At 49.9% G+C, this 16,231-nt stretch overlaps 1 long non-coding RNA gene across 1 annotated transcript; it reads left to right on the top strand.

The window, feature by feature from the left end:
- The first annotated feature begins 8,179 nt into the window (after positions 1-8,179).
- On the top strand, positions 8,180-14,459 carry LOC138810565 (uncharacterized). Its single transcript, XR_011367168.1, has 3 exons — positions 8,180-8,227; positions 8,939-9,039; positions 12,567-14,459. It is a non-coding gene; the product is annotated as an uncharacterized lncRNA (long non-coding RNA).
- The last annotated feature ends 1,772 nt before the right edge of the window (positions 14,460-16,231 follow it).

The following is a 16,231-nucleotide window of genomic DNA, read 5'->3' as shown; positions in this document are numbered from 1 at the left end:
GAAAGACAATTCGCAGACACTTGAATAAATAAAACTTGATTTGTAGTGATTGGAATTTAAAGTCCATATACTTTTAATGAGACAGGAAGTGCTATCCTAACCTTTTCTTCTTCGTTTACCTGCTCAAATGGAAGGCCATTCTCCAGTCACCACAGTGGAAAGTCACCTGGCCCTAGACTCTAAGGCTCCTGAGGCTGTTTGCCCCCCTTGCCACCCACAGCCTATTTCCACTCAGCAGAAACGGAGCAGCCTGTTGTAGAGACCTCTCTGTGATCGTCTGTTATAGTCTGCCTGAAGGATGAAATGCTTGTGCAGAATCCTTTCACTGTGAAAGGCTACAGGTCAGTCTGTGGTGTGAACGTGGTTTTTGTCTCACGCCTTTGACCACTGTATGATTCTCTAATAGGCATCTGGAATGGCAACAGTAACTGCCAAAAAACAGCCAACAGCAAGGGAAGAAATCCAAGTTGAAATCCCCTTTGACTGAGTAATTTGCTTACAATCTCGGCCAGGGTGTCCCTGGTCTCCCATCCTCCACCCTCCGCCCATGCTCCCACAGACGCAAGACTTTGTCTTCCCCCTCCCCACGGGAGCCCTCCTTTCTTGGGATGGCCTGAGGAGAGAGCTGAGCTCTGGGATGGAGTCACTTGCACAGCTGTTCGTCAATTAGGATGGAGAGAACCACCCTGCTGTTTTACGGCGGTGTGCTACGCCTCTGTTGACTGAGCAGGCACAATGGGACCCGAGTGGCTTGCCCACCTCTCTGCCTCTGGCTCCCTTAGGCAATGGCTGGGAGGGCACCAGTTCCGGTCCTCCCTCTGCCCACAGCCTCATCCCACCCCCAGCCTCAACCGCAGCCGCAGGGAACCAGCTGCCCCTGTTTGTCTTCGGGCTCAGCTGGGTCCCAGAGGCTGGTGGCACATGGGGGACTCGCCCTGAAGGGACAGTGTCCTTTCTTTTTTTTTTCTTTTTTCTTTTTTTTTCAGTCGTGGGGCCTGAACTCTGGGCCTGGGCGCTGTCCCTCAGCACTTCAGCTCAAGGCTAGTGCTCTACCACTTGAGCCATAGTACCACTTCTGGCTTTTTCTGCTTATGTGGTGCTGAGGAATCGAACCCAGGGCCTCATGCATGCGAGGCAAGCACTCTACTACTGAGACAACTTCCCAGCCCTGTGTCCTTTCTTTGATCTAAATCAAGTGCCCACCAGACCCTTTGGTTCCCAGGAACCTCTTCCTGCACCCACAAAGGGAATAGATTCACAGAGCCCACATTTTTCCACGATAGTTTACATCCCAAGGAGTTATTGGACTTAGTTCTCGTTTCCTAAGACCACATGTCATCAGGTAAGTAGTTCTCATTCAGAGGTTCGTTGTTTTCCTTTCGTCCATAGTTTGAATTCCCCCAAGATCACGAACCATTTCTCCAAGGTCCCCTGCCCATTCTCCAACAGTGGCTCTCACCACACTGTCTCAGGGCCTTACCATGGCCCGGCTTAAACCTCCTTTTGGCCTTCACTCAGCATCACCCCCTTTCTCGGCCCCTCCCAGCTCATGTTGTCTGCAGTCATTTTCCTGTTACCATGTGGGGGTCACACCCTGCGGACCCTCAAAGGAGCCCTGCATGGGGTGGGAGCCCCACAAGGCCTTGTTGACTGGATGCCTGAAATTTGTGGCTGGAGAAAACCTCCCAGACGAGGGTCTGCTCTGGATCAGGGATCAGTGCCTGAATTGGAATCAGTGCCTGTATTGGGATCAATGCTGTGGATTGGGATCAGTGCTCTGGATCTGGATCAGTGCTCTGGATCAGGATCAGTGCTCTGGATTGGGATCAATGCTTTGGAATTCAACTACAACACATGCTCACTGGAGTCTGGCATAATCACTCGGGCTTTGAGCTTCAGTCTCTGTTGCTAAAAACTAAGGTCAATGCTAGAAACACCCCCAGGAGCACTGGAAGAAATCAGTGCCATAAGAGGTGTGAAAGGTGATGTGTGTGTGTGTGGGGTGTGTGTGTAAATCACACCCACACATCTGCTGGTGGGGACTCTGTAAGCTTCTGGCAGGCAGGGGGGAGGGTGGTTGGGCCTGCTCGCTGACGAGGTCCCTGCTTGCTCTCCCAGCAGTTCTGGGTGAGAAGATGGCTGGCCCCACGTGGCCCCACACAGAGCGCTGGAGAAGGGATTCTCCAAAGCTGCCCCTCTTCCCTCCTGGCTTACAGCTCTCACTCAGGTACTCAGGGGGGCCATGTGGATAAGGGAGATGTTGGGGTTCGGTGAGGCCACTGGGGTGTCCTTAGAAGAAGAGCGGGGGACACAGACTCACAGCGGGGAAAGACCACGTGAGGACCCAGCGGGAAGGCGTCGTCTGCAGCCCCGGAGAGCTCATCTTGACCTTGGACTTCCAGCCCTCGGGACCGCAGGAAGCAGTGTGGGTTGTTCAGTTGTGGTGCCGGCTGGTGCCCCCGGGTGACGGGCTTCCCCGGCCTCTCTGTCTCCACGAGGAGATTGGGAATGCTGAGGTTCCCCTCTGAGATGTCAGATGGGCTAGGGGAGGCGGCAGATGTGGCGGAGGCTCTGATGACAGCAAAGGGGAGCTTTCAGACTTCCAGGACTTGTCGAAAGCGCTTAGCTTGGGCCAGCCCACCCCAGGCCCCCACCCCCTTCCTGTCACCCACCCAGGCTGTCCTGGCCACCGCGTGGGGCTCTGTCTACCTGACACACACACAGCCCGCTAAGGAGCGAATCTGTGGGCCTGGACCTCTCTCTGAGCCCTTGTGACCACTTTGGAGTCTTTTAAGGACCTGCTCTTGAACCTCCCGCTGCTGCAGCACAAACAAGAAACCAGCCAGCCGCTTCCTTGATTAGGCAGTGTGAAGGTGTGAAAGAAAGACGCCCAGTGGATAAGCACGCCCTGGGCTTGCCTTCACAATCCTTGCTGGCCTTTCCCTCCCTTCCTATTGTTTGGACTCCATCAGAGTTACAGGGAACGGATAAGAAGTTAAAGCAGGTGTTAGTGATGGGCTCCTAACTCCTGTTTGCAAAAGGCATAATGGATCCAAAAGGGGTTTTGAACTCAGTCACTGCTTCCTGGCTCTTCGCCTCCAGGCCTAGGAGTTTAAACTCCTAGCTACACAGCTTTAAGGAAGTTATCTGATCTCTCTGGACCCTGGTGTCCATATCTATAAATGATCTAAATGTAATAGTTAATGATCAAAACAATGGCTGGGCCCAGTGGGAGATGGACCACACGGGGAGCACTTGGCACAGAGTCTGCCATCCCGTGGTCCTGTGGTGAGCTCTCCCTTCACTTCCCATCGGCTCCCCCTGCCCTTGCCCGCCTTCTGCCCTGGGCACACCGCTCTGTGTGCCCTGTGCCTGACCTCTCCTGGAAGCATGTTTAGCTGATCTCTGCCTAGGACACCACGGCCCAGCCATCGTCCCCTGCCCATCAGGACTCACCGGTTCCTCCTGTTCTGTCCCTTGAGGCTTCTGTGGTTCGTCTGATGGCATCCTCCTTCCTGTTTGCCACTTGTAGAGAAAAGCTTGGTGATTGATTTGTTCACAAGTCACCTTGATTGTGTGTGTGTGTGTGTGTGTGTGTGTGTGTGTGTGTGTGTGTGTGTGTGTGTGTGTGTGTGCATGTGTGTATATTGGTACTTGGGTATGAACTCAGGACCTGGTTGCTGACTGTTAGCCTTTTCAAGGATGGAGCTGTACCATTTGATGGTCAGAAACAAGAATCTCTCGGATTTGTCTGTCTAGGCCGCCTTTGAGCTGTGACCCTCAGATCTCAACCTCCTCCTGAGCAGCTAGGATTATAAGCATGAGCCACCTGCACCCGGCAATAACCTTGATTTGTAATTGTCGCTCCCTATGGTGTCACCGTGTCTGGGCAGTGTCCAGGGGTCCAGCTGCTCTGTGGTCTTCCCACAGGAGGAGCAAGACTTAGTCAGCGGCAGTAAGTACTGATTCACCATGAGTACTCGGCCAATGAGCAAAGAGAAGAGCAAATTTGACATGCATGAAACCAGGCAGATAGACGTGAAAGGATCTTTAAGCTCTCAGAAATCCAAGTCACATAATCTATGGGAATTTTTTTTATCATCAAAATCATGTTAGGAGAATACGGCAGCATGTGGTATTGCGAGACGGATAATGTAATTTGCATTTCCATGGCTTCTTAATGAGACATGAACTTCAACATGCACTGTGCTTTTGTCAAACATCCTCTGAGCCTGGCCACCAAAGTGGAACCTGAGTGGACCAAGTGGAGGGAAGTCGTGGTCGGGATGATGTACCTGCCAGTCCACCCTTCAGCCTACCACCCTGCTTGTTCTGCGTTAATCCTGGAGCTTGACCGGGTCGTCAGTAGAGCAACTTCAGTGTGCAGAGCAGAGATGCATTTGTAAGGCCTGGGGAGAAAGTGCAAGGCACACTCGGGGTCATCAGCAGGCAGTAAGGTTTTGGATTAAAGGTCTGTGTGTGTGTGTGTGTGTGTGTGAGAGAGAGAGAGAGAGAGAGAGAGAGACAGAGAGAGACAGAGACAGAGAGACAGAGAGACAGAGAGACAGAGAGAGAGACAGAGAGAGAGACAGAGAGAGAGACAGAGAGAGACAGAGACAGAGAGAGACAGAGAGACAGAGAGAGAGAGAGACAGACAGAGAGAGCAAGAGGGAGCGAGTTACACAAGTTACACGGGGGCCATGGACGTCTAGGCCAGGGAGAGGGGCATCCAGGGCCTTGACTCCCTTCTCCTTTCTTGTCATTTGTCCTCCCTCCCTCCTACTCCTCTTTCTCTTCCCCACCCCTTCCTCTTAGAAGGTTGGGGTTGAAGTTGGAGAATGCAGAAGACAGATCTCAGTGGGGGTTCTGGGTTCTGGGTGTGTGTGGGAAAGGGAAAAGATCCTGATAGGAAAGGGTTAAAGTATCAATGCTTTCCAAGTCCTAAAATTAGATGTAGTGGGCAAAGGGCATAAGAGCATTGGCCAGCATCCTCTCCAACCGCAGTCTCCTTGTTTGTCTCCTGACCGTGGGTGGATGGCACAGCAGTCCCTCCTGGACCCCTGCTGCCCAGTCCCTGCAGACTCATGGGCAGCTAGCATCTGACCTCTCTCAGTTTTCACTTCTGGGAACTGTGGTCCAACCTCTCCCTTTCCTTCTAGCAACAATGGACAGGGGCTAGGTGGGGGATCATTGTGTCTGCTTTGGATGTAGTCGGGGGGGGGGTGAGGACCCGCAACCCTGGGGATGAACAATACCTTTGTCAGGCTGTCGTTTTGCTGGTCCTGTCGGTTGACCTTGCTGAGACTCAGTTTGACCATCTGTCACTGGGGCTGAGGCTGATGGAATCACCTTCCGGGTACCCAGGGTCACTGCACCGTGACCTCCTCTGCCATGTGTTTGTCCTGGGAGCCAGGAACCTCTTCCCTATCTTTGCACAACAAATGCACATGGCCATTACATCTTTTTCCAGAAGGAGCAGTTAGGGGTACTGGTCCTACTCATAATGAATCAGATGTGAGGTTCCTTGACTCATCCTGGAGGAATGGAGGAAGCCTGCCCCCCCCCACCCCCAGCTGCCTCATTCTTCTGGAGACCTTTCTTACCTCTAGAGCTCAGGGTCCACCTGCTGTGGCCAGGGCTGGGTGACAGAGATGGGCCTCCTTGCACCCAGGAAGGGGTCAGTCCTTCATCCCTTTGCCCAGACAAGGAAGCTCAGCGGGGCTTAGAAAAGGCAAATGACCGCTTCCAGACCCCCAGCAGCACTGGGACACACGTGTCATGGGTGTGTTAGGACTAACAGGGTGGCTGTGGCCCAGGGCTCCCCCCATACCTTTCTGCTTGGGTTTCAGAAGGGAACCTGCTACCTTTCAACCCAGGTCTGTGGAGCACATACAACCTAGACAAGAAAATGGCCAAGTGCTGGAGCTTCCTGCTACCTCTCAGGCCCTAACAGGGTGGAGACACCGCACTGGAGTCCTGCCGGGAGACCCTCCACAGAGGTAGGGTCAGAGTGGGGTAGGAAGGCTTCCCGTGTCCGTGCAACCCGAGGAATCACCAGGTGAAAGCGGATTTTCAAGCGGTCACTTGCCTTCATTTGAAAGAGCTGTCCTTTGTGCTGAGATAAATTCCTGCCGGCCCTAGAACGGTGAAATAAGAGTGGTAACACATAGTTCTTTTTTACAGTTTTGGCCCATTAATAAATTGCAGCTCATGATTTTCTATCTATCTATCTATCTATCTATCTATCTATCTATCTATCTATCTATCTATCTATCTATCTTCTATCATCCCTCTGTTTTATCTACGTGTATTTTGTATCTGTCTATCATCTTTCTTCTCTCCTTCTCTCCCACCCATCCCTCTGTTTTATCTATCTATATCTCTTTATGTATCTATCTACCATCTTTTCTTTCTCCCACTCTCTTTCCATCCATCCATTCATCCATCCATCCATCCATTCTTTCATCCATCCATCCATCCATCCTGATCCTGTATGGGTCAGATGAACCTGTGTTTGGCAGATGCATGATTTCATCTGAGCTGCACCCCAGCCCCTGGGGTGGGCATTGTCTTCCCCAGAAGAGCCGTGGCTCCTTGGATGGAAGCTGGCCTTGCTGAGTCACTTGGTGGCCAGCTGTGACATGACACAGGACTCCTGATTGTGGGTCCCTGTCTTGCAGGTACACCCTGCTTTCTACTGGCCTTGAAGGAGCAGTGTGTCACCTCCAGAGGGCATTGACATGTGCCTGTGACTCTGAAGGGGAGGCCAGATTTCCACCCCACTCCTCCCTGCCTGTGGCCTTCGATGTTCTGGTCCCTGCTGAAGTGGACAGCGCTCCTGCTGCAGGCCCCATCTTCTGAAAAAGGATGGGACAGGCAGCTTCAGGAAGATGGGAGATCCAGGCTTTCATCAGGAGCAAGGCAAATCCATTTCTATAGTCTGCTGTGTACGTTCCTATTCTTATACAAGAAACATTTGATTAAAAGAAGAACCCAACAATCAGAAAAACAAGGAAGCTAACTTGAAGGAAAAAAGGGAGAGGGATAGAATTCAGCATGTGAAGTTGGACACTGATTTGTATTCTGGGTCAGCCTTTTTGAACTAGGGAACGGGGGAGGGGGGCACAGAGCTCTGTGCAGAGACAGATTTAAATGAACGCGGCTGTCCCTGCTTCTCCTCCTTAGCTGTTAGGTGTACAGGGTCCTTTTTTTTTTTAAGGATATAAATTCCAACCATGTTTAGTGTGAAGGGTCTCGGTGCATACTGACACTGTGAGTGTCAGGAGCAGATCACTTTAATCAGAGACTGGATATGCATGATAAAACGGATAAGGGACTTTAATCAAAAAATCCGCTGGCCTGAAACGTGACGCACTCCGCCAAACACACTCCCTCCCACTCTCCTTGTGTCACTGCCAAGATTCTACTTCATGAATATGCATTGGACACGATATTACATTAAAATGTGACATTGGTGTACGGTGTGGAGGATTGAGACCCACCCCCTCCCCCTCCCCCCCTCCTCCACAGATTTGTGTGCATATCTCCGTGTACACACTCACACGCACGCATACGCGTGCGCATGCACGCACGTAATATATGGATACTTTTGCAAAGTTTTAATCCACGGGTGATCAACGTGGGGATATGATTTTCTCCTTCCTGAAGCTTTCTTGAGAGCTGAATACTGGATTTGGAACCTATAAGAAATGAATAGCAATAGGAGGCAGGAATGTGCGTCTGGCCAGGCCACACAGTTCCTCCTGTACAATGCTCGTTTGTGAGAGGCTCAGGCTGGTTTTACTTAGAGAATTAACTCCAGGCGCCGTGAGGAAGGCCTAGGCACCTCTCCCTATTTCCACCGGCTCTGCATGTGTTTTAGAAACTAGGCCGGGAGCACCCTGTGGAAAGGCATTCTGCCCCCCTTCCCAAGCTGAACTCTGGGGCTCTCTTCTCTGTGCTTTGGCGTCTACTGAACCCCAAAGTATCTGGTGCTATTTATCCTCGCGTCTTCCTGCTGCTGGCTGGGGTGCTTCTTCCATCTCCACAGTTTGCCGATTTTGTGAATGTATCAGAAGTCATGTTGTGGCATGAGAAGCGCACGGCTTGCAAGGTAAAAAAACAAAATACAATACAACCCCATTCACCATGTAGGTGAAAGACGAACGCATTGTCAGATCTTATTTGGCACCCGATGGAGTTTCTCCGGCGGGAGGAAGCACTCCAGGTAATGTTCGGGGAGCACAGATTTCTCCGATGGCTCCATAATGCTGTCTGCATAGAAACAGGCTGGCAGGCTGCTGGCCTCTGCGGGACGCGGGTCTCTGGTCTCTCCACTGGGGTGCGAGGAGGCAGAGGTCTGCACTTGGGCACGCAGGACAGCTGCCGACACGGCCAAGGTTTCTGGACAAAGAACAGAACTACATTTGGCCACTTAAAAAACCTTTTCCACAAAGACGGCGGAGGGAGCATCCTGCCCTGCCCCAGTTCACCTCCCCCTGCAGAGGCTGGTAGTGAAGGGGCTGCCTGGAGATGGGTGCATCCTCGCTTAGAAGCAGCCCTCCCCAAGCCCGTGGTGTTCTCCCAAGAAGAGCAAAAGCATGCCAGCTGCCCATATCTCACTCCCGCAACCCTAGCTACTCAGGAGGCTGAGAGCTGAGGATTGTGGTTCAGAGCCAGCCCGGGCAAGAAAGTCCATGAGACTCTTGTCTCCAGTTAACCACCAAAAATCCTGGAAGTGGAACTGTGGCTCAAGTGGACCACTAGCCTTGAGCCAAAAACGAAACACATGGGGACAGGGCTCAGGCTATGAGTTCAAGCCACAGAAAGAGAGAGAGAGAGGAAGAGAGGAAGGAAGGAAAGAAGGAAGGAAGGAAGGAAGGAAAGAAGGAAGGAAGGAAATAATAAAATGAATAATCAAAGGTTTTGGGTTTTGCAGCATTTAAAGTCCGGATTTTGAATCAGAGGTGCTCAAGCTGAATTCCAAAGCTGTGCTGTTGTTTCCAAGGGCTGAAGAAGCTGCCGGACCATCGATGTGAGGTGAGCCGAGCGCCAGTGTGGCGCTAAATTCAGATCTGGGCATGCGCCACCTTGTCAAGCCCCATCTCTCCCAACCTGGACCCATAGCCCAGTCACTAAGAAAAATACCGGTCTCCAGAAAAGCGGCTACCATTTTAAGATAAATAATTTTCTTGGCCAAGTGCCTCATGCTGTAGTTTTGGCTCAGAATGGCAGGGCTTGGGTGGGGACAGAGGCAGACCAGCTGTGACAGGTTAAAAGGCCCTGGTCCAGGGCACCGGTAACCTGGTTCTTAATCTCGTGGATTCAAGGGACCATCTTGAGCACCATTTGTGAAGAAAGGTACCCAAGACTGGGAGGACCTCTTCCCCTCACTTCCAGCCATCACAATCTCCAACCCCCCATCTCCAGTCTCTGCTTCCCACACACCGGGTGGAAGGGAGAGAACGCTGCCTGCCTTCTGACATACTTTAAAGACAATGCATCCTTTTGCATTTGCTGATGTTGTGTTGATACCTCGCATGGGGTTATACTGAGTCATGTTTCATTATTACAGAGTTCATAAGACATAGTTCAATACAGACAGGAATTTGGGGGGGTCACTGGGGGTGGGGTGGGGAGGTACCCAGGAACCCCACCCCTCCGGCATATTTTTCTTCGTCTGTTTGCAGCTGCGGATTCTGTTCACAAGCTCCGCCTGTGAATCTGTAATACTAATTGGGATATTAATTGGAATGTCTGGTTATCGGAGAGAAGCAGATATTCCTCAGATACACGCAGCACTTGGGAAGTGGGCCGGCCGTCTGGGGAGTTGAAGAAGGGCTGTATTCGAAGCTGCTCAAGGCGGTGAGGACAAATAGGTTTCAATGTAACTCCCGGGTCAGGAGTTGCCGCCTTTGGATTTGGCTTTTTAATATTTTGGGATCTAATAGATGAAGGATCAGTGTAGGTATTCTTCCTTAGCCATGGATCAGCTTTTTTTTTGTTTGTTTGTTTTGTTTTGTTGGTTATGGGTCTTGAACTCTGGGCCTGGGCACTGTCCCTGAGCTCTTCAGCTCAAGGATAGCGCTCTACCACTTGAACATCACTTCCTGTTTTCTGGTGGTTAATTGAAGATAACAGTCTCAGAACCTTTCCTACCTGGGCTGGCTTTCAACTGCGATCCTCAGATCTCAGCCTCCTGAGTAGCTAGGATTACAGGCGTGAGCCACCATGCTGGGCTCTTGTTTTATTGTGATAAGGGCACACCCTTACAATAGATAACACTGAGATCTATCTGCCTAGCACACGGAGTGCAATTCAGCTCACTGCTGCTCAGATAGCTGACTTACCCATCTTGCATAGCTAAAACGTTGTCCCCTCTGATTAGCCAGTGTGGTGCCTGCTGCCAATGCCCAGGCACAAAAAAATTTGCATAAATGCAAAAAATGACACCCCCTACACCTGGCCCCATGTACTTTAGAGACTTCATTGACGTGGACTCATGCACATTTGCCCTTCAGCGTCCTCAAGGCACAGTTGCTGCAAATGGTGGGCTTCCTTCTTTTTAAAGGCGAATAGTATTCCACTGTATGCATGTACTGCCTTTTTTCTTTCTGTTCATCTATTGATGGACAGTCAAGTTGTTCCCACATCTTGTCTCTAGTGAGTAGGTGTGCAATGAACTTGATGTGCAAGCATCTCCTTGGGATCCTGACTTACCTTCTTTTCCATGTCGCCAGAAAGAGAATTGTTGGATGAGAAAGCAGTCCTATTTATTTATTTATCTATTTATTTATTTATGTTGGTTGTGGGGCTTGAACTCTGGGCCTGGGCGCTGTCACTCAGCTCTTCAGCTCAAGGCAAGCACTCTACCACTTGAGCTACAGCGCCACTTCCAGTTTTCTGGTGGTTTATTAGAGATAAGAGTCTCACAGACTTTCCTGCCTGGGCTGGCTTTGAACTGTGATCCTTAGATCTCAGCCTCCTGAGTAGCTATGATTATAGGCATGAGCCACTGGCTCCCAGCTCTAACCACTTTTTTTTAAGAGGAAAAAAAAAATAAACCAAGGACATAGATACTTGTCTCTATGTGGTGCTCAAAGTTACACTACAGAAATTATTTGCTGCTTATCTGAAGTTTAAATTGAGCCAGGCATCTTGTACTTTATTTAGTACCACTAATTATTGTCTTACATATTTCTCTCTATATCTCTTTCTGTTGGCAATACCTGAGTTTGAACTCAGGGCCTTGTATTTGCTGGGCTGGTGCTCTACCACCAAACCCTGCCTCTTTTGTTTGCACTAGTTAATTCTGAGATAGGGTCTCACTTCCTTCTGGGCTAGCCTGGTCTGCCATCCTCCTATCATTCGCTTCCTGCTGTAGTTGGGGTGGCAGATGCACGCCATCTTCTCAATCTCTGCCTCCTGCTAGCTGGGACAACAGGTATGCATCCACTGTGCCCGGCTATTGGCTGAGAAGGTCTCACAATGTTTCCTCCCTGGCAGGACTCCCCTTGGGTCCTGCTGGTCTCACCGTCCCAAGTTGCTAGGATTATAGGCATGAGACCCTAGCACCTGTCCATTGGCTTAAAAAAATTTTCTTGCCCATACAAATCATCATTAATACTAGGCCAACTCTGGACAGAGCCAAGGTATGAAGAAGTGGCAATATGGAGACACCAGGAATTTTCTGTCCCAGTTATTTGCTCTTTGTAGAGCATCAGGTACACACGACTGTTGATCAACACGGCCTGAGATCACTCACAGGGAAGCTCAGGAGGCATGATCGCCTGGCTCACTGTGTGGTTTGGATTCCCACAACAGCTCGTGTGAAAGGGAAAAGGAGGTATTGGCAACTTTCTGGGAGAAGGACAAGCGAAGAGAACTATAGTAAAGTTGGGTCTTTCTGCTTATATATTTTTTCCTTTGGTGATACTGGGGTTTTAAGTTCAAGCTTGTCAGGCAAATGCTTTCCCGCTTGGGCCATACCCCCAGCCCTTTTGGCTGGTGGCTTATTTTTCAATTAGGGTCTCATGCTTTTGCATGGGCTGGCTGGCTTCAGGTATTAGATTCTCCTACTTCTACCTCTCGAGTTTCTGGGATCAGAGCCATGCACCGCCATGCCCAGCTAGCCTCTCTGCTTCAATAGCAGAGGTTTTACATCAACCTCTTTTTTGTTTCCCCTCCCCAATATCAGAAGACCTTTTGAACATCTGTCAATGTAAAGGGTCCTGGGGCAGGAGATGTAGCTCCTCCCTGGGTGCTTGTGAGAGACTTGACAAGTATTAGGGTTGGCTTTCCACGTCCTCCAAAGGCTCTTGTGTTGAAGGCACCGTCTCCAATTGACCCGTGTTAGAGGTGAGGCCGTTGGGAAGTGATTGGATCATGATGGTTCTGGGTTCACGAGTAGATTAATCCATTTACAGATTCATAACTTAATGGGTTGTTGGGAGGTGGTGAAAGCTTTAGGAGATGGGGCTTTGCCGGAGCAGACAGGGCACTGGAGATGTGTCCTTCAAGGGTGTGTTTGTCCCTCGCTTCAGCCTCACGTTCTCTTTGCTCCCCAGCTACCACGAGCTGAGCAGCCTCTCCCCAGCATGTACTTCCTGCCTCGACATTCTGCTGTGCCACAGGACTGAGAGCAACGAAGCCAGCCAGCCAAGAACTGGTGGCATGCTCTGAAGACATGAACCAAAACAACACTTCCTTCTAAGCTGTTGTTCTCAGGTGATTGGTCACAGCGACCCACGCAATACATGACTCCACCTTCCGGAGCCTCAGAGCACTCATCTGTCCAATGGGCATGGTTGGGACAGGGCTATGGATCGAACTGAAGGCAGGCTGGGCAGGAATCACAGCCTGGCACTTAGTAGGACTTCAATGCGTTGTTTACAAAGCCTGTTTCTGCGTCATAAACGCACCAGCCAAGGTGTGCATAGTTTGGGGGTCACAGGAACACTTCCTACCACAGAATGTTCCCTTGTAAGTGGGAGACTATTTCATGTTGAGTAAATAGGGTGTGGGCAGAATTAATAATTAAAATAGGATACAACTGTAACGCAGCCTAAGGGCTGCCACTGAGAACGCAGAGATCCAAGTGGAGTTTTAGGGCTGCCTAGGCAGCCGCCATAAATACGAGTTACATTAATTGGCTTCTTGGTCTGAGTTGTGAAAATCATGTTTGAGTGGAATTATATCAAATACATGTGCACAGTGAGGAGAGCTTCTGTGGGCAGCCTCCGTGGGCAGTCTCCGTGGGGAGCAGCCACACAGACGTTCCTGGGGGGTCTTCAGAAGAAGATGCCCGGGCCTTGCTGTGGAAATGCCTCGGGAGCAGAGGAGCTCCTAGGACCACCCTCACAGAGCCTGGAGAGAGCTTAGCTGTTAATGTATGCCTGGGGAAACTGAGGCTCACGGTTGGGAATGAGTTACCCAAGGTAATACTCTTTGCAATTGCTGAATAGCCATTAAATGTCCAATTTCAAAACATCTCACCAGAACATTCTCTCCATCCCCTGGCTGTGGGAGACCCTGCCTTTTTTACCAGGTATGAACCACCAACCCCTTCTCCAGTGATTATCACAGCTGACTTCCTGGAAAACACCTGAATGCGTCAGGGTCATCAGTGCTAGTTTCCATAACAAATAATCCCCAATCCCGAGCGGACGGATACATCAAAGGTGTATAGACCTGAGGGTTGCCTTTCATGAAATGCTTCCGTGACCCAAATCTTTGTTTCCTGTGGGGTGTCATCTTTCAGGCCCTCACTGAGCCCCCTGTGTTCAGCTGTGCTGAGAGAGCACGCGACCACACAGAACATTTGTGGATCATCTGAAAGAGGCCCTGCTTCTGTCATCTTCTGTCGGTAGAAGCTGGTCACAGGGCCCCTTCTGGACACCCAGAACCTCCTGTTTCTTCAGTGTGGTTGGAAGACACTCTCCATGGTCTCCTCCAGCATGCATGACTATCTCTTGTACCTGCAGTGAATGGTTTAAGAATGAGACTGCTCATACCACTTCTAGGCATCTACCCTGAACAACAAGATCCAATATACAAGGACATGTGCACCTCCATGTTTATTGCAGCACTGTTCACAATAGCTAGGATATGGAAACAACCCAGATGCCCCACCACAGATGAATGGATCCAAAAATTGTGGTATCTATACACAATGGAATATTATGCAGCCATTAGAAATGACAAAATAATGGCATTTGCAGGGAAATGGATGGAGCTAGAAGGAATCATGTTGAGCGAGGTAAGCCAAGAGCAAAGAGACAAATGGTATATGGTCTCCCTGATAAGTGGATGCTAAATCCAAAATGTTAGGTGATATGACAAAATTAACAGGACTTAAGAAACAAAGAACTCCCACTCATCTGGTCGAACCACTACTAAATATCCCCAAGCTGCTGATCACATGTATGGTGTATATGTGAACATCGTTATATGTTATAGACTGTGATAGACAATTTGCTCCAGGAAAGTTAGAATGAACTTGTGACTTTAAATGAGCATCATTATTCCACAATACTGTGAAATTTGGGAAATTATGTAATCACTTAATCACAATTTAAAAAAAAAGAACCTCGGGGAAGGTAGGGAGGGAAGGGATGGTAGGGGGAAAACAATGGAGGGGGTGACAATGCTCAATAGGAAGTGTACTCATTACCTTGCTCATGTAACTGTAACCTTCTGTATAGTATCATCTTTACAATAAAAAATTTAAAAAAATTAAAAAAAAAGAATGAGACTGCTACCCAGATAGGTGTGTGTGTGTGTGTGTGCGTGTGTGCGTGTGTGTGTGTGTGTGTGTGTGCGCGCGCACGCGCGTGTGTGTGTATGTGTGTGTGCGTGTGTGTGTGTGTATGTGTGTGTGTGTGTGTATGTGTGTGTGTGTATGTGTGTGTGTGTGTATGTGTGTGTGTGTGTGTGTGTGTGTGTGTGTGCGCACGCGCGCTCATGCAGGTGAGCTGGTTCTGTTCAGGGAATCTAAAGGTGATGACAGCTGGGCTTGTAGGACAGGTAACTCCCACCTAAACATGTCTCCTGTTTCTCCCATAACTGCTGTATGGTGGCCCCTTCCTGCTGGAGGAGGAAGCACGGCTGTGGAGAAGGACCAGGCTCAGGGAATCCTGGATTCGCAGAGCAGATCTTCCATGCAGCGCACCCAGAGCCTCTTTGCCTCTGGACCTCTGGTCTCCGTGTGAGGATCATCCGTCATCTCACTGCGGCAGCCGGGGTGATTTGAACTTGAACTTGGAACTTGAACTTGCTGGTATTTGTAGCTGAGCTCATCCCCAGCTATGACAGCTACTGCGAAGAGTTTTTGAAGCAGTGTCCTAAACCGTACACAGGATGTCAATGTTATGTTAATAAACTAGATCATTACCAGGCATTGGTGGCAGACATGGAGGTTGGATTCAAAATCTCAACGGCAATCTGGGAAAGGGCGGTGCAGGCACCGGCCTTTGCATCCAGAAAGAGACCTGAATCCAAGACCCGACCAGCTTTGTGATGCTGGGAGGGTCGCACCCCCTCTCTGATTCCTCTTGGTGTGTTCATGGAGTCCTGGTGCCTGCTTTGCCAGATTGTCGGAACTGTGGGTGTGGAGGGCTGGTCCACAGATGCCAGTTAGTGGCTGCCAATGACTTCTTCCTTAATTGAATTTTGCAGGGGAAGAAAGCCCATGTTTCTTCAACGTGTCAAGTCTTTGGGCCAATTACCTAGTCGGCCACCTTGTACAGACAGCCTCGCAGGAGTTTCGCATCTAACATCTCACTTTAACACAGCAGCTGGGTCGGACTCTCCATTATTCATATTCTGCAGTAATGGGCTCATTAAGCATCACCAGGCGACTCGGTGGATTCTGGAAGGAAACCAAAGGCCACTCTCGAGCGGTGACTCTCTTCCCGGAGATGCTTACACATTTGGAGGTGAATGCCAAGAAGATACCTTGTGAGGCACTCATCCCTTCCCTCCCCCCACCCCTTTTTTGGGGAAGGAGACAGGTTATAAATTATTAGTAAGTAAATAAATAAATAACCATTTGATCCTGTCAGTTTAGGAGGAGGAAAATCAGGCAACAGGAGCTTTGCTGCCATGTCGACCATTTGATTGACTGAATTGGGGGAGTCTGTTGGGGGGAGGTAGGGAGAAGAAGAGAGGAAGGAGACAAAGCATCAACACTGCGCAGCTCTCTGACAAGGAAGTTTGGGGAACAAACTTAGAA

The sequence above is a fragment of the Dipodomys merriami genome, unplaced genomic scaffold (assembly GCF_024711535.1).
Source record: "Dipodomys merriami isolate MVZ:Mamm:240054 unplaced genomic scaffold, mDipMer1.0.p SCAF_50, whole genome shotgun sequence".
NCBI classification, from domain to species: domain Eukaryota; kingdom Metazoa; phylum Chordata; class Mammalia; order Rodentia; family Heteromyidae; genus Dipodomys; species Dipodomys merriami.
Note: the sequence above shows the minus strand (reverse complement) of the source record. Positions and strands in the feature narration are given on the sequence as shown.